The 22,282-nt window shown below is 34.5% G+C and overlaps 1 pseudogene; it reads right to left on the bottom strand.

Annotated features, from left to right (window-relative positions):
- Positions 1 to 6,272, bottom strand: part of LOC132027589 (small ribosomal subunit protein uS10-like) — a 108,352-nt pseudogene extending 102,080 nt beyond the window's left edge.
- Between the last annotated feature and the right edge of the window lie 16,010 nt (positions 6,273 to 22,282).

Here is a 22,282-nt window from a genome sequence, read left to right as displayed (position 1 = left end):
CAACATCTACTTCATGGGGCTGTTCTTGAATGTTAAATATAGTGATGTAAATTAAATTATTTTCAATTTATAGAGAATTAAGTTTGAGGAAGTATAATTTCTTCCATTGTATATTTTCTTGAGCAACTTTTTTTTTTTTTAAAGATTTTATTTATTTATTTGACAGACAGAAATCACAAGTAGGCAGAGAGGCAGGCACAGAACGAAGGGGAGATAGGCTCCCTGCCAAGCAGAGAGCCCGATGCGGGGCTCGATCCCAGGGTCCTGGGATCATGATCTGAGCCGAAGGCAGAGGCTTTAACCCACTGAGCCACCCAGGCGCTCCAGAGCAATTTCTTTTTCATGACCAGATATACATACCTGTATTTGTGTAATTACTAGTATGAACTCAGTTACCCACTTTACCCTGGTTTATAACATAACACTGCATAACACTGCATTTGCCTAATTTAGTTTATCTCTCCAGGAATGAAAGAGTGCAAACGTTCTGGTTGTTTTCTATCCAAGATGGCAAGGAGTTTATTTTTGCTACTTCGAGTTTACTGGGCTGGTAGTGGATAACTAAATTGATTCTGACCCTCACAAATACAGACTACTTGAATTTTATAATCTCTAAATTACTGAATAAGTAACTGAAAATATTATTACTAATAATCTAGTTTAATCTCTATAATTTAAATTATTAACTAGAGAATTCTATTTAGAAATTATTGCAAGATATATTTTAATAGACTTCAGTTCATTACTGAAAATAGGATGTTTGTAAATTTGTGAGTTTTCTTATATAAATGTATAGTCTTTAGACTTGGAAATTTTTTTAAAGATTTTTTTTTTAATTTATTTGAGAGACAGCACAAGCAAGGGTGGGAGGGAAGGGTAGAAGGAGAAGCAGACTCCCCACTGATCAGGGAGCCCGATCTAGGATTTGATCACAGGACCCTGGGATCATGACCTGAAGCAGAGGCAGTTGCATAACCAACTGAGCCATCCAGGAACCCTAGACTTAGAAATTTTGGAGCACAAAGTGGTAATGCCACAGATGTGTATAAACATATACATATATGTAGACACACACTTTTAGATCCATAAAAATGTATGTAATCTATATACCATTGAAATAAATATAGTTTATTGATCAAGTACCATCATAATATGGAAATACTGACCAACTGAAATTAAATTTTACCTCATTAATGAAATAGCAAATGATATTAAACATCAAATACGCCACCAGGGGAAAAAAGTACACGAAGATAAATACAGGAAATATGTATAGTTTTTAGCCATTTGAACAATTTAGACATTGTTTTCAGGATACTAAAAGATTACTCTTTGATAAACTTGATTCTTTATAGCCACTGTAACATATGAAGCACATATGTTAAGAATAGTAGTGTAATAATTCCGAAGATCTTCAGGATTATCTGAATTGCCACTCTATGTATATATTTTAACTTAAAGAAAAAAATTGTTTTGAATAGAACTCATGCTGAAGTCTGTAAATAAAAGCTGTTGAACAGAAATAATAAAAGTTATGGATAGAAGTAGCAGAAATTGAAATAATTTTATAGAATAAGTTTTGAAGTAATATAATTTTGCTACTTCTATGATCTATCAATAAACAATACAGTGTAGTGCATTAAATTATAGTGGTATAGTTCCTATGTTACATTTTCAATTTATTTAAAAACAGACAAATGGCAGAAGGAAAATCATAAAACACCCTTTTCACCTCCCCACAGGTTACAGCCATATATACTGTTCCATTTCTTTCAATTTATTCCTATCACAGAGTTGTTCTACAACATAGAAATTCCTCATCATAGCCTAGGTGAAACCTAACTTTGCTGAGACATTTCATAGTTCGCCAGGGCTTTTTGTCCAGGCAGTGTTTTCTTTAAGACTTTTGAAATACTGCCAATTATTAAATCAGTTTTATAGCAAAGGCAGACTGAACATATAGTACAAGTTTCTGAAAGTCCCATAAAAAATTAAAGTCAATTAGTAACCCCAGTAATTGTGCACTGACCTCTAGAATACAATAAACCTGTATTTGGCTTGCCCATAAAAAATAGAATAATACTTCCTAAAGACCCATGCCCAGCAGCAATAAGGATGAAGTACCTGTGGTAGTTAGGAGAAAAAACAAAAATAGGAATTAGGAAAAGATTCAGTTTTTCCAGCCTCTCTCTTATAAGAACCTGTATTTATGTGGCCCCATCTGGATAATCCAGGACAAATTTACATCACAAGATCCCAAGTTGGATTACATTAATAAAATCATGTGAAGTAACAGATTCACAGGTTCTAGGGATTAGGACATGAGCATTTTGGAGGGGCCATTATTCAGCCCACCACACTGTTCGTGAAAAATACCTTAACTAAGATAATGACTTTTCCTTTACTTTCCAGCATACACTTCCTCTCAGTGATTTTAACCTTCAGATTTGATATTAATGGCTGCATAAGTCTGGGGTCTTTGGATGGGCTGTTGAATTTGTTTCATTTAATGAAGGAACTCTAAACAAAAACCCTTTGCTTCTATTTAAAGTTGTCTTATTTTTAGATCAGGAACATGCAATTTATTTACTACTAAAGGAAAACAATTTCAACTTTCAAACTCCATTTTCTTCAGACCTATATTATGCAAATACAAGCTGAGGCTTTCCTACACATCTGGCTTCTGCTGCCATTAGTAGTTTTTCCTTCTTCTCCCTTAACTGTTGTGTAGAAAACTCAACTCCCTCATCCAAGTCGTAAGAATACCACACAAGTATTTTAAAACTTGACTCATAATTTAGAAGTCCCATTACCCACCTCAAGGCCTAACATAGCCAAGGTCTCTCAAATTCTTTCATTTTTATTCTTTTCTCATGTGCCTCCCCATGCCCTCTCAGGACCAACATAAACCTCTCCCCTGGTCTTTTGCACCAGAGTTTCATGGCCATGTTTTCCATCAAGCTAGCAAAAGTTATCAAAGTTGTATTTTTTTTTTCATTCCAAACAATGAAGCATTTTAAATAAACTTTTCTCCATGACATTTCACATAATATGTTCCATTTATTTAGTAATGAAAAAAGCAGATGAGAAAAACTGAAACTATGAAATACTACCTGTTTCTTCAACTTGCAGGCTTTGAAAGTAATACCAACAGTAGTAAGTGCTAGCAGGGGTGTTAAAGTTTGTGAGCCAGGACATCTCAGAGAGAATTCGAAGTCTTGGTAATTATACTAAGTGATTGGAAGAGGGATCTTGAAATTGTTTCTTATTGGAGAGCCCCACATGTAGGAACTTATAGCTATGAAATATATTGGAAGAAATGGATCATCCTTTAATATTTTCTACACTGTTAAGTATTTCACAGTTTCAATCATGAAGATCCTTTACAATTTTTCAGTAATGAGTTAAGAATCTTCTTTAGCCTAGATTCTGGCAATTTGCCAGAATTACTGATATAATCAATGAAATAAATACTGTTTTTCTAACTTTCAAAAAGTATATTACAGTCATTTTATATGATAAATATTAAATGCTTGTTATAAATGCCTCTGAGAATGAGAGTCTCTCTAAATACAAGAAATGTCTTTATTTTCTTCCTTTCAGTAAATTTCATTATCCAATATCTGAATTATGGGAAATCAGCAAAACTAATATGAAAGAGTTTGTTTCACTTCTCCAGAAATAAGTAATGAAACACTTCCATAATTTTGAAGTATATGAGTTATAGATTTACAGTGGCAGGTATGATGATTTTTATACAAAGACGGGATCTCCTTTGGCTTCCTTTATTATTTCCTTTATTATAACAGTATAAAACTCTAAAACATTAACTGCCCCTTGTTCTCTGCAGCTGGGATAGCCAAAGACCCAGTTTTAAAAGGGAAAAGCATAAGCAGAAATTGGTTGGTGGGGACTCCCAGAAATCATGGGATGATGATGGTGGATAGAATCAGCAGGACTCCCCACCCCCCATTATTTACCCTTCCCGCTTCTTTTTGCCTGGATTAGAGAACTTTCCCCTGGAAAGTGGAGTAGCCAAGAATAGACCATAAAAATTAAAGTCACATGCTAAAGATAGCAAAATAAGAAAAGGAAAACACCTGGATTCTAAGAACTTAATCTGTTGTACTAAACCTGAATATTCTACATTTGTCTTCTTTTTGTGTGAGATAAATGAATCTACTGATTCAAGGGGATGCTTTAAATTTTATTATGTTTTCATTAGAATGAAATCTTACTGGTTTTAATTTATTCTTTTGTGGCATTCTTCCCAAATTCCATAAGTGTGTGTACATATGTTCATATACATGCATGTTAACATCAATATATGTTAGTACTAGAAAAAAAGTTATAAAAGTAAAAAGGGTTCTATGGTGAGTGCTGGGAAGTGTGTAAGCCTGATGATTCACAAACCTGTCCCCTGGGGCTAATAATACATTATATGTTAATTTTTAAAAAAATTAAAAGGGTTTTACATTTCAGGATAATGTTCTTAAAAAGAAATTCAGAAGCAAAATTACACATAAAGTCTTAAAAAGAGACATGTCCATTCAAATTAAAGTTACCTGTAATGCCAATGTCCCTGAATGTTTTCCTCATGCTCACTTCTGTGGGCTTTGAGCTACTTCAACTGAAATCCTAGTGCTAAAATGAAATCGGAAACACTGTCCTGAACAAAGGTCATAGTTTTATGAGCATGGCCTACATTTCCAACTTGAGTTCAGTCCCCACAGGACATACAGAGGTATGAATTGAGTTCAACAAAATTTAGTAAATGATTTTATTTTCATTTCATCTGCAGTTGTATATAGAACTAAACTTAGAGCCTCATAGTCATTTACATTTGTTCAGACCATTTAGTAAGAAGTGTCTAGAAAGTACACTTTATGATTCAGCTGTAGCAATCACTAAGGCAATTGGCTTTTGAATCTTTAGGTAGTGTTCTGCATTTGAACCCAAACAGCATTCTGAAATAAAGTGTCATATATTACAAGGTATTTTAAGATCCTCAAGTATTACTATTCCTTGAAGAACTTCTTTATTTCTTATAAACTCAAAAAGAACACTTTACCATGTTAAATTTTACTCTTTGTTCCAGTGTCACTCTTTCATTATGGGGGGGCCCTTCTACTGGGGACCTGGGATCTGGCTCCGGAAGGAACTTTCTTAAACTTTGCATTCTAACGGTCCTGTCTTGTGAAAATTGTTTTCCACCTTCCACAGAAATTCATACATTTCACCATGGCTGTATTTCACAGGGTCTGTGCTCTATTTTTTCAGTGATTCAGTAAAAACAGTTTTGGTGCCTTAGACAAATATTGAACTCTCCCATCCTCAAATTTCTCCTTCCAATTTGAAGTTTTACAAAAGAGGGTGCCTTTAGTAACTTTCTCTTTGATGTGACCTATTCTTCACAGCTGTTCTGATGCTAAGACGGGCTGTCAAGCTATGTCTCCTATTCCTATCATTTGTGGCCACAGAGAAGTGCACATTAAAATAAATTAAAGTATGATAGCCATAGTGATTTGAAAACTTGCTCCTAACATGCTTTTTAAGGTTCAGACTTTGGCATTTTATAATAATATAGTGTTCTTTCAAAGACGTTGTCAATTTTTGCTGCTCTCCTGGTTTCATCTTATCTGCAAATTAAATTATTGACAGGTTCTGTGTAAAGTTCCTTGAAATATTTCATATTTTGAAATTGTTGGCAGTGATTATGCTGAGGCTACAGAAAGCAAATGCAAAGACGTTGGAATTCAGAGACCCTTATTTATCATTCAAGAAGTCAAGATCCATGTTTCCCTCTAATTTTTTATGGTTTGGAGGAAAATAACTGTGCATGTTTGTAGTTTTAAAATCATCTAATGGTTCCAAATGTGCTTTTTTATTTTTTTAGTAATAATGCCTACCGGGTTATTTGCTTATGATGTTTGGATGATCACATTTTTTGAGACTTTAAATAATAGTGTCGACAATGCTAAATTAAAATTACATAAGCTAAATGTAGGCTAACCTAAAAATAGTCATTCAGGCATATATATTTTTGAAATGTTTATGTTTAACACTGCTACATAGATACATGCACGCACGTACCTATGTGTGTACATTTGTATATGTGTGTATGGAAATATACAACCACAGTCACACATACTAAATTTATTTTACTTGAAATTATATGCAAGTGGAGAAGTATAAGGTACTTTACAAGACAAAGAATGCTTCGTTTCTCGCAGCAGCTTCTGATCCACAAGACAAGTCATCCATCTGTCCATCTCGCCCACCCACCTTGACTTCCAATGAAATTACACTGACTGCTTAAAATATATACTGGAGGTTTAAGTCCTTGACTAATTTTAAATCACCATCTCACACACATTGGTGTAAAAAACATCATGCTATAAAGCACTAGAATATAGTGGCTTCGAAGGATTCTAGAAAGAAGCCAACTGAGTTTGAAATGCCTGTTTGTGGTTTACGGACCAGCTATTCCAATTCACCTACCTCAGTTTCCTCATATGTAGAAGAGAAAAAGAATATACTCTTCCTTTAAGTCATCTGGATTCTGTGGCCATTACTTCCGTCCACAACTTGTTAGCCAGAGTTCAATCACATGGGCAAAGCTTACCGCAAGCATTGTCTAGGAAATGTGTTTTTCATTTGGAGTCATGTGTGCCTATCTAAAAATCAGAAGACACTGATATTAAGTGATTACCATCAATCTATCCTCAATATCAGAAAATGATTATTTTAAGCTATTAGATCTTGCCATTCCTCTGTTCAGAACCTTGTAATAGTTCCCATTTCACCCAGAGAAAAAGTCAAAACTCATTAGAAGTCAAACTATCTGATATCAAGCTGTATTTGAGCTGATAAAATTTTGAAAGCAGGTCTTTGGTGAAAGAAAGTATGTGTATACATATGTATATAAGGCTATTATAAAGTTTTCTTCTATAAGGGACATTTAAAACAATTTACAAATAATAATAAAATATGCAGTGTTCTTCATGAAGAATTCAATGTACTTACAACTTCAGATTGAATTGCTGTTTCTTTCAAAGTCTATCAATTAATAATTCTGTTACTAAGAGTATTATCTCAAAATCATGAATGCATGTTTAATTACTATTCACATATAACATGTAACACAACAGAATAACTACTTAGAGGATTAACAAACATGTAATTTTGATATTAATGCCTGTTGAGTTTTTTTTTTTTTTTTTTAATGTTCAGAGTAAGACAAAAGTGAAACAATGAAGAACTGTCCATGCTGGAAATTCTTACATTAGTTTATGGCAAGAGTGACTTCTTTGGTAACTTAGATGCTAGTTTTTAAATACTGGAAGAAAATGTCAGTTTTTCATGTTACTCGTGTTATTCACAATGTAACAACTGCAGACACAGCATCATTTTAAATTTTATCTTTGTTACTATATTTTCCCTATCATTTTTTAAAAAACAATGGACAATAATCAATAAATCAGTCAGTGACTTACAGCATTTGACAATTTTTGTGTTGTAGACACTAGCAACTATGGCCAATTTCTTGACTCCAACGTGACATCTCTGAAGGTTTGAGAAGAGATACGCAGTAACCCACCATTATAAGGTATTTCACCACACTGATAAAATAGATGTGAGTAACTCCAAGAGCATATGTAATAGTAAAATATAGCTAAGTAATTAGGAAATGATGAGTTTCAAATATTTTATTTTCTTGAGGTTGGTCATTCTTTATTTAAAGAAAATGGATGAAAATTCTCATTTTTAGAATCCCATACTGGAAAATATGCAAAATAAAGTTTATGTTTCTAAAAAGGGCCCCTCAAGAATGATATGATATCCATGTTTTAGTCATCTCCATAACATATCCATGCCAGTGGAGTTGCTTTTCAGTACCTAACATCTGTTAGATGTGATGAGTAGTTTGATGATCATTTTACACTTTCTCGCATCAAATAAATGTAATGTAGGGAATATAAGCAAACATGAGTGGCTGAACATATCAAATCCATTTCTCAAAACAAGATCATTTTTAAAGACCAAACTCACAGATGAACATATATTCATTTTTAAAGGATGCTCTTTCTCACATTAGCTCTATTGGCCTGTAGGTCTTTTAAGTCTGAATGAGACACTCTTCTTTTGTTTTTAGCCTTAAGCAGAGTCTCACATTTTTCACTCTTCTGCTTCATAAACTCCAGCAGACTGGATTATAAATACTGACCTGCTGGGATCTGCTGGCAATTACTGAAGTCTCTACCTACTTTTGGATTTCTGACTTTTTCTTTCCAAAGACTTCAAAACTACTCCTGTCCTTTCACACCGCAGGCTGCAGATAAAGTATTCCAGCAGCCACTAACACTCATACTGTCTTTCCTCTGTCTTTTCCCCAATGTGCAGATCAAATACAGGGGTTATGCAAATGCCATGATTAATCATAAAACACAAGGACTCGATAGAAATATAGGTAATTCCATTGCAAGAAGATTCTGAACTTGGAGAGACCCAGTCATTAATTTTGCAGGATATTCTTTTGGTGATAGAATTTGTTTTATTTTAACAGGAGTTGGAGAATGGAAGGGAACTAGACCTTAGCAAATCATTGAAATCAGAGCTAGCTAGTATGCTAAAAGTAATGAAGAGCTTTGACATTTATTCTTTCTCTGATTGAGACTGTTTATGAGAAGATGGGAAAGTAGTGAATACTCTCTACCTCAGTTGTTTCATTCATTAAAAAAAATTTTTGGAACTAGTTGTAGATAATTTCTTCTACTCTAATTTTACTAAAGTATATTTAGGTAAATATAAAAATAGGTACTGGTATGATTGGAAATAATAGGAAGTCTCTAGCCTTCCAGGAGAGTGTAGTATCTCAGTCCAGTCTTAATTGTTAAATAAGTGAACCTAAAGCAAGGTTGTGCTACGGTGACATTTTTTCCAACCAGAGAAATCCCTTAGAAAATTTTGACCAAGCAAAATTTGCTTTTGTATTGTTTCTCGTGTTCTTTTCAATGGCTTCCTTGCCAGATGACATGATATTTTTGTTGCATTTCAAAATCTGCACTCGGCTAATAATTGGTCTTCCTAATGTTGTAGCCAGCAACTGACTTCTCTGAATAACTCACACATAAGTAGCATATAATTATTAATAGTGTAAGTGTTATTAACCTTCTTAATGTAGAATGATCAGAAACATTAGGGAAATACTCATGCTTATATGACTTCTGAAGGTCAAAACTGGAAATGAACTCAGGGTTTTACAATAACTGCAGTTGGTGTTTCTATTTCTTCTATAGCGTGCTGTCTCCAGATTCAAAAAGTGCCTTTGATGGCTTTGATGCAAAGCAGGATGGATCCATGAACCGGATTACAGATGCAGGGTATATACAATACTAAGTGGGAAATAAGCTTCAGTGAGTTTTATCATAAAGGTTTAGGAAAATACAAGTGGTGATTACAACTGCTCTAAGAATTACTAAAAGAGAAGATAAAACAGACTGAAAGTATAGGATTTAAGTTTAGGAATACAAGCATCCATCCCATTTTAATGGGACTGATGTACAAGTATCAACAAAAAATTAAAAAAATTAAAAAAACCTGTCTAGTTTATTTATATAACTTTTATAGTTCTGGGCAATTCCACAGAAATCCTTTTCCCTTGAGTCATATAATAAAAGTTAGAAAGAAATATAAAAATGACTATTGAAAATCCTAAATGTAAAAAAATGAATACATTTAGCTCCAATGTCAATGTGTCCTAATAACCAGAGAGAAGACAATCATCGTATTAGACTTTGTTACTTTCAATTCTTTCCACATCTGATAATTCAGGGGCAAAAATGTGTGTGTGTGTGTGTGTGTGTGTGTGTGTGTAGATGCAGGTATGGATCATTCCATGCCACCATTTAAAATTAAATTAATCATTAATCCGAACAGAATAAAATTCCAGAATAAAAAAAATTATATGTTTTAAGTTATTTTGCTACCAAATTTTATTATTTGATTGACTTGTTTTGTACATCAAACATTCATCAACTCTTGACTGTACTCCAGGGATTAGGCTCTTTGGACTAGAGGAGGGAAACAGAAGAAATAGATACGGTCATTGGGTCATGAGGCTATTAGGCTCGTGGGTATATAGATATTAGTGAAATAATCACACATTTAAATGTGAAATTATGAATGGGTGGCAAAATTATACACAAAATAGAAAGGTGGCTTGCATTTAAAGAAAACTCTATTTAGAAAGCTTGTGCTGCTTGGTCACATATGTAACTGCCATGCATTCTTGAAATTTTTAATCAAGTAGTATTATATAATTACACATCTTAATAAAACAAAATGTAGAAGAATAATGGAATGTTCTGCTTATTACGGACTCTAAAAGACAGAGGAGATATGCACCAGGCTGTCTAATGACACCAAGTAAGCCATACCTTCCACCAGAACTATATGCTATGATATATAAAAAGAATACTGAAACTTAGCTTGAAATTCTTTTAAGTGTTTTTGATTGTGACTTAGATTTTCTTTTCACCTTGGCCTGAAAATAATGTAGCAAATGAAACCCAAAGACATGTACCAACCCATGACCCAAAACAAAGATGTTACAATTATCTAGGAAAATAAATTGAGACATAGTGGTTAGGCTTTTTAATAACTATTTTAGTCAGATCTTGAAATATCTTTAATAGCTTCACTTAGGCATGGCCAGAAATGGTCTTTGGATTAATGATGTTCCTGATGTTCCTTGATGTTTCTTACTCCTTGAATTAATGACATGGAACAAAGTGCTGGAGTCAGCAACAGAAGTAAATATTGTACATCAATCCAAGAGGAAACTCAACAAGTTTTCCTATAAGAAAGGAATGCAAGGAAGTTATTGGAGCTATTTTGTGTTTTGTTGTGTTAATTATTTTTTCCGGAGGCTTAGAAAATAAGATAACCATATTTTAGCTTATATTTCAGCCATCAACCAACAGTTTATTTTATTCATCTGTATTACTCTGTATATTCTAATAGTTTCTGTTTTATCATTTGGGGATCTCATTTTTCTTACAACTATATGCACAATTACTAAATACTAGAAAAATAGTTTTCAGAGGGACATTTGTCATGAAAGTTGTATTAAATTAGGTGGTAGAGATTCAGTGGTGTCTTGTTTAATGAACTCTTTTGCTCTCTGTAGAATCACATTTGGTGGAGTCACACTTGATAAGGATATAGATTTCATAATTTTAAGGCTATATTGAATATTTTAAGTAGAATAAATTATCTTTGGTGATATTATTTCTGTAATAAATTTTAATTTGTAGGGGAAAAACATGAGTACCATGAAACCAATTTATTCTTAGAGCATTTTATTCATGATAGAAGTTTAAAAATATATTTTCATTTGTGCCACGACTTAAAAAAATGCTTCTGTTCTCCTAACTTATCTAAATTTAAAAATAAATAGATGACCACAATTTCTTCAACATCAATAAGGATAGTTTAGAAATAGCAGTAGTAGTTGTGAAAGGCACATATTATAATCAAGGATATAAAGTACACTTTGGTATAAAGTGGGATTAATCTAATTTAATCCCAAAATGTTTTTTACTATAATGTATATGCTGAGAAGAATATGAAATTGCAACTCTAGTTCCATTAGCATTGTTTAAGGGATATGTACTAGAGTACTGCGCACACAGCAAAAACTGGCCACCTGGCCAGTAAATTGTTTCTGTTTTCATCCTAGGCAACAGACTACCTTTTCCAGTTCCCTCTGTAGGTGGAACCATGCTTGCCAATGAAACATGATGTATAGCACATTTAAAATTACCATTGGAAGGGTGCCTGGGTGACACAGTCAGTTAAGTGTTCCGCTCTTGGTTTCTGCTTAGGTCATGATCTCAGGGTCATGAGAAGGAGCCCCATGTCAGGCTCTGCCTCTCTCCCTTTCTCTATTAAAAAAAAAAAAGAGAGAGAGAGAGAGAAAGATAGGAAATGTTCAGGTAATCCTCCAAACTTTCCCTCTCTTTTTGTCTACAAGATAGAGAAGGTTCAGCAGAGGATTCCTGGGTTCTAGGAGAAGAGTCACTTGATAGAAGCAGCATAGATCCCTGGATCCATGGACCTGAATCACCATCCACCCCCCCCCCTTTGAATTTGCATTTGCAGACAGGAAGTAAAGCCTTATTCTGATAAGCCACTGAGATTTTGTGATTGTTCCTACAGTTAAAGTTAGTGATGCTGAGAAATACAATGGGAAATGTAAGTACATTCTGCTCTGGTCACACGTGATTGAAAGTTCATGGGGGTCAGGCTCACATTCCTCTTCCTGCTGTCACTATGTTTAAGTTGCTGCTAACTGTATGCCGTGTGACTCTTCCTTATTTCCCCTTAGTAGTATATACCGCATGTTAAATGTTGTCTAGTAAATGGTGCAGAGTAAAATACTACATTACCAGCATTTCTTTTAGTTGGCAATGGCAGTGAATCTAAGTGTTTGCCAGTTGATTTTGAATAGAAAGTACATGGCCAACTTTTAGCCGTTCTTAGAAACCTTTGCTGAAATGTCCAATTAAAGCTATACATTTTTCTCTAAGGATAGCTTCAGTTGTATCTCAGCAATTCGATTTGTAGTGTTTTCATTATTATTCAGTTCAAAATATTTTTTAATAGCCACTCTGACTTTATTTTTGAGACACATGTTATTTTAAATTGTATTTCTTTATTTGTAAATGTATGGGAAATTTGTTTCTGGGCAATGGCAGTGAATTTAGAGAACATACTCTGTAAATTTAGTCTTTTAAATTTTGCTAAAATATACTAGCATATGGTCATTTCTGTATAAAGCCCATATGTGCTTTAAAAGAATGTTCGTCTTGCTGTTTAGCTCAGAATTTTATATATGTAAATTAATGTATATTATAAAACACACAAATAAATATATATGGATATGTAATATATGCAAATTAAGTAACTTAGTCATTCTACTCTTCAAAATGTATACATTATTTTCAAATACATATCTACTTGTTCTGTTGGTAGCTAAAATCTTCCATTACACTTCTGAGTCTATTTTTCCTTTCAGATCTTCCAATTTTGCTTTATATATGAGATAATATATTTTAAAATGTATATAAATTTTTTATTGTCTTATGTTTCTCTGGATTTAACTTTTAAGAGAAAGGTTATGCTTTCATATGTGATCTATTTTTGTTCACTTTTTGAATTCTATTTTGATAATCATGCAACTTCATCACCTGTCCTTTGGTGGTTCTGAGTATACTCTTTTCTATCCTCCCACATTTCTTACAAACTTGCGTATTTTTCCCTAAAAATAGTACATGCTTGCTTGATTTTAGTTTTTTTATACAGTCTGACAATCTTTTGTCTTTTCACTGGAGCCTTCACCCATTTATATTTAATATTATCAAATATTTGAATTAAAACTACCATTTGATTGCTTATGTTATTTGATGTGTATGTGCCTGTCTGTGTGTTTTAAACAAATTTGCAAAATTCTAGTTATAGACTGTATTTTGTTCCACCAAAATTCTTAAATAGAATAAGGTCAGAGTTTTTATAAGAGGTGACCCCAGGGGTGCATGAGTACAGTGAAAAAGCCACGTGAGGACACAGCATGAAATGATCATCTGCAAGCCAAGGAGACATCTCCTCAGGAGAACCAAATTTACTAGAACCTTGATCTTGGACTTCAGGTTTCCAGAAATTTGAGAATTTTTTTGTTGTTTAATCCATGTGGTCTGTGGTATCTTGTTACGGCAGTCATAGCAGACACAGTTCCATCTGTTATCTCTTCAATTAATAGGCTTGCCACATTATCTCTCCTGCCACATTATCTCTCCTGCCACATTATCTCTCCTTTTCTTTCTCCCTTTTTTCAGGTCTTCCAATTAAGAGATTCAGTGGATTTTCTGACAGTATCCTTTGTGCCTATCTTATCATGTGTTCTATATTTTCTATTTTTTTATTCTCTTCAATCCTCATTCAGCATATTTTTTACTGCCATATTCTAATTTACTCTTTTTTTATTCAGCTGTGTCTCATCTTCTGTCATATACATATGTTTAGTTACAGGGTTTTTTTTTTACTTCTATAATTTTCACTTGATCATTTTTATCTTGACATTTTGAGGAGGTTGATTAAATTATTAATATATCTCTTATCTCCTTGAATCCAGTAAGTAGTAACATTGACATCTATGTCTGGGTGTACTGAGATCTGTAGTCTTTTTGCACCATTTCAATTATTATTTATATTATTTTTGTAAATTTTACCTTTTAGGGATGGCTTGATTATCTATATAGAAAATCCCAAAGAATCAACAACAACAAAAAACGCCTAGAAGTAAAAAGTAAGTATAGCAAAGTCACAGGAAAGATTAGTATGCAAACGTCCATTGGTTTTCTATAAATTAGCAATTATCAATTGGAATATGAAATTTAAAATTAATACCATTTATAATGACACTAAAGATGAAATACTTAGTTATAAATCTAACAAAAAATGTACAGAATTTATATGTGTAAGCTATAAAACTTTGATAAAAGAAATCCAAGAAGATCCAAATAGAGAGATATTCCATGTTGATGGAGAGAGGACTTAATATTGTTAAGATGTAAATTGTTTCTGAATTGATCTATAAATTACTACATTTCTAATCAAAATCCCAGTACAATATTTTCTAGATATCGACAATACTGTCAGTTTTTATAATGTAATATAAAGCTACAATAATTCTGACAACATGGTATGGGGAAGCTGATAAGACACATAGATCAATGCAAGAGAAAAGAGAGTCGAGAAAAAGAAAAAACATACTAAACTAGTTTCTCATAAAGGAGCAAAATGAACTAATTGGAAAGGGGTAATTTTTTCAACAAATGGCACTGAAAAAATCAGATGTCCATATGCAAACAAAACAAAGAAGAACTAGACACTTAGGTTTAATGTAGGATTTTTAGATATAACACCAAAACTATAATCCATGAAAGGAAAAAATTGATAAGGTGGACTTTATTAAAATAAAAATTTCTGCTCCATGAAAGACACTATTAAGAAAATTAATATATTAGCCAGAGACGGAAGAAAATAGTTACAAAACGCATATATAATAGAGGACTTCTATCCAGTATTTACAAGGAACTCTTCCAACTCAACAATAAAAAATCCCAATTTAAAAATGAGCAAAAGATCTGAACAAATGTAAAAGAAATGTAGATGGCAAGTGAGTGTATGAAAAATGATGCTCAACATTCTTTGTAAATAGAGACCTTCAAATTAAAACAAAAATGATATACTACTGTATACCCATTAGAGTGGTTAAAATCCAAAAACTTGGCAGTACCTGTTGCAGGTGAAGATATAAAATGATGAGAACTCTCATTTATTCCTAGTGGGAATAAAAATGGTACAGACACTTCAGAAGACAAAATAGCAGTTTCGTACAAAGTTAAAGAGTTTACCATATGCTCGAACAATCACACTCTTAGATATTTATCCAACTGATTTGAAAACATGTACACGCAGAAACCTGTTCATGAATGTTTTAGCAACTTTCTTTATAATCACCAAAAGCTGGAAGCAATCAAAATGTCCTTCAATAAGCAAATGGATTTTTTAGACTATCACACAACCATAAACTTATATTGTATTCTATGATAAAAAGGAATGAGCTATTGAGCCATGAAAATGATAGAAGCATTTTAAATGCATATTCCTAAGTGAAAGAAGCCAGTCTTAAAATGCTATGGAAATGCATTCTGGAAAATGAAAAGCTATAGTGACTATAAAAAAAAAAATCAATTGTTGCCTTTTAGGGGAGGAGGGTTGAAGAATAGACAGATTTTTAGGGTGGTGAAACTGTTTGATATTATAATATTGAGTAAAAGATCTTATGCATAGAACTTTCATCACAGAAATGAACCTCATTGTATGTGAATTATAAAAATATATATATTTAATAGTTGAGGTGCCCCAGGAAAGAATGCAGAATGTGACAAAATAGTCTAACCATATTACCAATGTATGAAACAATTTCACTGAATGCATAGGGGAAAGGATTTTGACTTCCATAATTTTGGAAATGTAAAACTAAAGGGAAATAGAAACCATGCCTAAGCACTATAATGTAGTTGATAAAGATATTTCCCATGAGGGTACAAGCTTAGAATCCTGATATCCCCATGTATGCATACGGGAAGTAAGTGAGTAAAGAATTAGGGAAGTCAGGTTTCTCACTCTTACAGTGGGAGGTCACAAATAAGCAAGGGATGGGTCAAGAGAGATCCATATGGCCATGTGGTAAGTAACAAATTAGAAAATTAGAGCTGAGGACATCAGTATGAGCTCATTTTTAGCTTAATATAGGTACATATAGAACTATATAGGGAAATGTATTTTGAGGTACATACACACACACACACATATTAGTATACATACACATATTCCCTTGCTCTGCCAACTGAGAGGACCTAGAAGTAGCAATTAGCTACTCGTGATTAGCACACATAGTAACTTGATTTGATTTCTAATACCATTCTTCAATAAAAGGAACCTGAGCTTCTTGGGAGAAATGACCAATTCTAAGACTAGGGCAAAATATATAAAGATGAGCTTTGAGCATTTTGTAGTGTCAGAAAGAAAGGAAGCAATTCAAAAACAAAACAAAACTACATTATTGGGAATATGTCAGAGGGACACAGGAGCCAATCGACAGAACTTCCCAGAGCCTAAACTGGAATAATTTAGATAAAATTAAATAAATTAATATTGAATTATAGCCCAATATATGAAATACCTATGAAGATGCACCAATATACGTTGGTGATTGGATAAATAATGAGGGGGAAGAGGGGTGCCTGGGGGGCTCAGTTGTTAGGCGTCTGCCTTCGGCTCTAGTCATGATCCTCAGGTCTGGGATCGAGCCTGACATCAGGCTCCCTGCTTGGCGGGAAGCCTGCTTCTCCCTTTCCCACTCCCCCTGCTTGTGTTCCCTCTCTCACTGCATCTCTCTGTGTCAAATAAATAAATAAAATCTTAAAAAAAATAATGAGGGGGAAGAGAAAAATCTATGCAAAAGAATTTCAAAAAAGTATGCATCGCTACTTTGTCCTCAAGAAATAGGGCATAGCTCCCCACTCCTTTAGTAAAGCCTGCATGCCATAACTTTCTTCCCAAGATCACAATATGGAAACCGGGAAAAGTTATCAACTTTTCAATGGAGAAATATAGGAAGTGCTACCTCATCCCAGTGATCAAGATCAATGTCACAGTAATGCCTTGTTGATAATATGCATCCTTGATATGATGAGAGTAGCACTTCATATCTGTCATCTTTCTCCCCAAACCCCATAATTTCAGTCTAATCATGACAAAAACAGCAGAATAATCCTAAGTGAAGGGCACTCTACACAGTAGCTGAGCAGCACTCCTCAAAACGGCCAATGTCACCAAAAACAAAAGTCTGAAAAACTGTCACAAGCCAAAGTAGCCTAAGAGACATGAAAACAAAATGTAATAGGGTATTGTAGATGGGATTCTATACAGAAAAAGGACAATGTGTAAAAACTAAGAAAATCTGAATATATTGGAAACTTTAGTTAATAATCAGTTATGAATAACTCATTATAGATAAGATACCATATTAATATAAGTCATTAATAATAAGGTAAACTCGGCATGGGGTACTTAGAAAACTTTCATCCTTTATTTCCAATTTTTCTGTAAATCTAAAACTGTTCCAAAAAGTTCTTTTGAAAAGCTCACAATCTAGAAAGTCAAAATATTATTGTATGAATTGAACTTTTGACAGTGAAGTGACTTGTCCACAACCATATAGTTAGGAAGTGGCAGAAATTATATTTGAACTGAATGACACCTGTCTGGCTCTGAAATCTGATCTATGTAACCTCTATAGCATTAATTTTCTATCATAACTGCATATCAGAACCATTTGGGGAATATTTCTTAAACATGCAGTAATTTCCTGGGCAGAAGCCAATTGAGTGAAAAATTCCAGGGATCATGCCTTGACACAGGATAGTTAAAGCAAGCCACTCCCTACTCCAAAAATAAAACAAAACAAAACAGAAGATTCTGATGTGCATCCATAACGAAGAATTTGAGCCTTGAGATTAGAGGGGGTAGCTGGAGCATGTGTGAGTAGATAGGGGTTCAGATAAAGTGGATAGCATGTCTAAAAATGACAGCATGTCATTAAAAGAGGGAACATATTATTTCAGGAAAGCAAAGGCATTTTAGGGTACTTGACCCTGAGTTGCATTTGAAACCATGATGAAGGGGCACCTGGGTAACTCAGTTAAGCGTCTGCCTTCAGCTTAGGTCATGATCCCAGGGTCCTGGGATCGAGTTCTGAATCAGCCTCTTTGCTCAGTGGGGAGGCTGTTTCTGACCTCCCCCTGCTTGTGCTCTCATTTCCTCTCTCTCTTTGACAAATAAATAAAATCTTAAAAAAAACAAAAATGAAACCATGATGAAAAATGAAGGTGTGGAAGTCAGCAAAAGTGAAATAGTATGCTCAGGTGGATACATTAGTATAGATAGGCAAAAAGAAATAATGCCCTTGAAGATTTCTAACAAAGTAGTGGTGTAACCTGATTACAGTTTTCAGAAAGAGGCTTGATGAGAGCTGTGAAGAAAATACAGGGGAATTTTTGGGATTGGATACCAAAATCCCAAGCAACTAAAGCAAAAAACCAACAATTGGGACTATATTAAACTAAAAAGCTTCTGTATGGCAAATGAAACCATCAAAAAAATGAAACAATAGGAAGATTCCCATGGGAATATTTGTACACCATCTATCTGATCAAAGGTTAATATCTAAAGTATTTAAGGAACTGCTACAATTTGATAGCAAAAAGAAACAAATAATCTGATTTAAAACTGACCAAATTACCTGAATAGATATTTTCCCAAACAAGACATACAAATGTCCAACAGGTATATGAGAGGATGTTCAACTTCACTAATCATCAAAGGAATTCAAATAAAAACTACAATGAGCTGTTACCTCATACCTGTTAGAGTGGCGTATAACAAAAAGTCAAGAGAATAAATGCTGGAGAGGATGTGGAGGAAAGGGAGTCCTTGTACACTGTTGGTGAAAATATAAATTGGTGCAGTCACTATGGAAAATAGTATGGAGTGCCCTTCAGAAATAAAAAACAGAACTACCATATTATTACCCAGCTCTGATACTTCTGGGTATATATCTGAAGGAAACAAAATCACTATCTCAGAAAAATACTGGCACCCCCATATTCCTGCAGCATTATTTATCATAGTCAAATCAGGAAAAACTAAGTGTCTGTCAACAGATGAATGGCTAAAATGTGGTGAGTGAATGTATATATTTATACATATGTATGTATATATATGAATATTACTCAGCCATGTAAAAAATAATCCTTCCTCTGTGATAAGGAGGTTAGATCTTGAGGGCATTATACTAAATGAAATAAGTCAGGTAGAGGAAGATAAATACTGTATGGTCTCACATGTGGAATCTAAAAAAATTGAACTCAGAAACAGAGTAAACTGGTAGTTTGGAGGGTGGGTAAGAGAGTGAGGGAAATCCGTAAAGTTGGTCAAAGAGTAAAAACTTCCAATTATAAGATGAATAAGTTCTGAAGTTGTAATGCACAACCTGGTAAGCATATCCTGTATGATATAACTGAAAGTTGCTGAGAGAATGGACGTTAAAAGTCCTTACCACATACACACTCAACAACAAAAGTACCTATGTGAGGTGATGGACCGATGGATGTGTTAACTACCCTTATTGTGGTAATCATTCTGCAGTATATATGTATATCAAGTCATCATGCTGTACATCTTAAACTTACACAATGTTATTTGTCAATTATATCTCAATCAAGCTGAAAAATAAAAGCTTTTAGTGGGTGAGAGTCTGGTTCACAGGTGTTCATAGTAATCTTGTTAAGAGCTGAGGAAGCATGAATAGGAATATGCAGGTGTGAATTTGAGTGATGTGGAGAAGATTTAATATTATTTTATTCTTACACGAATATGAGGAATTTTTAAAAAGGCAATTTATTCTTTTTTTAATACTTTTTTAAAAACTTTTAATAAAAATAAAATGTAGTATTAGCCCCAGGGGTACAGGTCTGTGAATCGCCAGGTTTACATACTTCATAGCACCCACCATAGTACATATCCTCCCCAATGCCCATAACCCCACCACCCTCTCCCTGCCCCTCTCCCCTCTGGCAACCCTCAGTTTGTTTTGTGACATTAAGAGTCTCTTACAGTTTGTCTCCCTCCCAATCCCATCTTGTTTCATTTATTCTTTTCCTACTCCCCTAACCCCCACGTTGCATCTCCACTTCCTCATATCAGGGAGATCATATGATAGTTGTCTTTCTCTGCTTGACTTATTTCGCTAAGCATAATACCCTCTAGTTCCAGCCACGTCGTCACAAATGGCAAGATTTCATTTCTTTTGATGGCTGCATAGTATTCCATTGTGTGTGTGTGTGTGTGTGTGTGTGTGTGTGTGTGTATCACATCTTCTTTATCCCTTCATCTGTTGATGGACATCTAGGTTCTTTCCAAGTGTGGCTATTGTGGACATTGCTCCTATAAACATTCGGGTGCACGTGCCCCTTCAGATCACTACCTTTGTATCTTTAGGGTAAATACCCAGTAGTGCAATTGCTGGGTCATAAGGTAGCTCTATTTTCAACTTTTTGAGGAACCTCCATGCTGTTTCCCAGAGTGGCTGCACCAGCTTGCATTCCCACCCACAGTGTAGGAGCGTCCCCGTTTCTCCACATCCTCACCAGCATCTGTCATATCCTGACTTGTTAATTTTAGCCTTTCTGATGGTGGGAAGTGGTGTCTCATTGTGGTTTTGATTTGTATTTCCCTGATAAGGCAGTTTATTCTTGGATGATTCCCAAGGTTTAGACTGAGAATTCAGATCAGTCTTTACTGATAGAGGAAACAAGAAAGAGGTCCAAATGTGAAGGTAAAATTATGACTTTAGGTTTCGTATGCTTCTTTTCAAAGTCCTTAAAGATTTCCTTAAAGTAGATACCATCAGATAAGTGGACATTCCGTGTTTGTCAGGAAGTTCTCTGCTAAGAAATGTAGTTGTGGGCATTAAACTACCTAAGGTTCAGTTTCAGACAATATAATCCATCTTGCTTAATTTTATAGAGAGGGATTTATTACACAGTATATTAGATTGTATACCTAACTAATCGGTTGCCTAAAGAAGCGGACTTTGGGCTGAACTTCTAGCCACTTGTCAGTTTCCACTAATCAGGAAAACTACTGAATCAGGAAGCCACCTTTATCAAAGCTGTATAACAAAACAACACTTCCTATGCCGTGGTTCAAGAGCTGCTGTTATGATTACGGACTACAAAACCATGCTAGTAAAATCACTACTTATGGCAGCAAAACAGATGCTTACTGCCCAGCTTGTCACTCTGTTTGGCAAAGGGCTGACCTTCCAATATGTCCACACCCTAATCCGTGGCACCTGTGAATATGTTACTTAGCCTGACAAAAGGGTTTTGCAGATTGTGATTAAGATCGAGATTGGTGTGGGACGCCTGGGTGGCTTAGTTGGTTGGGCAGCTGCCTTTGGCTCAGGTCATGATCCCAGCGTCCTGGGATCGAGTCCCACATCGGGCTCCTTGCTCTGCAGGGAGCCTGCTTCTCCCTCTGACTCTGCCTGCCACTCTATCTGCTTGTGCTTGTGCTCACTCTACCTCTCTCTCTGACAAATAAATAAATAAAAATAAAATCTTTAAAAAAAAAAAAAAAAGATCGAGATTGGTGGATTGTCTTGGTTATGCAGGTGGGCTCAATTGCTGGAGAAGGTCATCAAGAGGACAGGACCACTGTTTGACCTCAGAAATTGAACTTGAGAGGATTCTAGTCACCTTTGCTGGCTCTAAGGATGGAGGAAGGTGGCAGTTTCAAGAAGCTATTTCTACAGAGAATGGTTTCTCCACTGGAAACTTCAGAGGACATAGCACTGCTGACACCTGGATTTTACTCAATGAGGCCCATGCTGGAGCTCCAACCTACAGAATTCTAGGGTAAGAAAGAAAGAAAAAAAAAATGTGGGGTTTTGTGTGTTTTTGAAAAAGCTTTTGATTTTTTAAAAATTTAATTGTGATAAAATAAGCCTATCGTAAAACTTACCATCTAAACTAAGTGTACTGTGCATTAGTGTTAAGTTTATTCATGGTATGTTTTGCGACCAATC

Source organism: Mustela nigripes, chromosome 12, assembly GCF_022355385.1.
Source record: "Mustela nigripes isolate SB6536 chromosome 12, MUSNIG.SB6536, whole genome shotgun sequence".
NCBI lineage: Eukaryota > Metazoa > Chordata > Mammalia > Carnivora > Mustelidae > Mustela > Mustela nigripes.
This window is presented reverse-complemented; position numbering and strand designations above follow the sequence as displayed.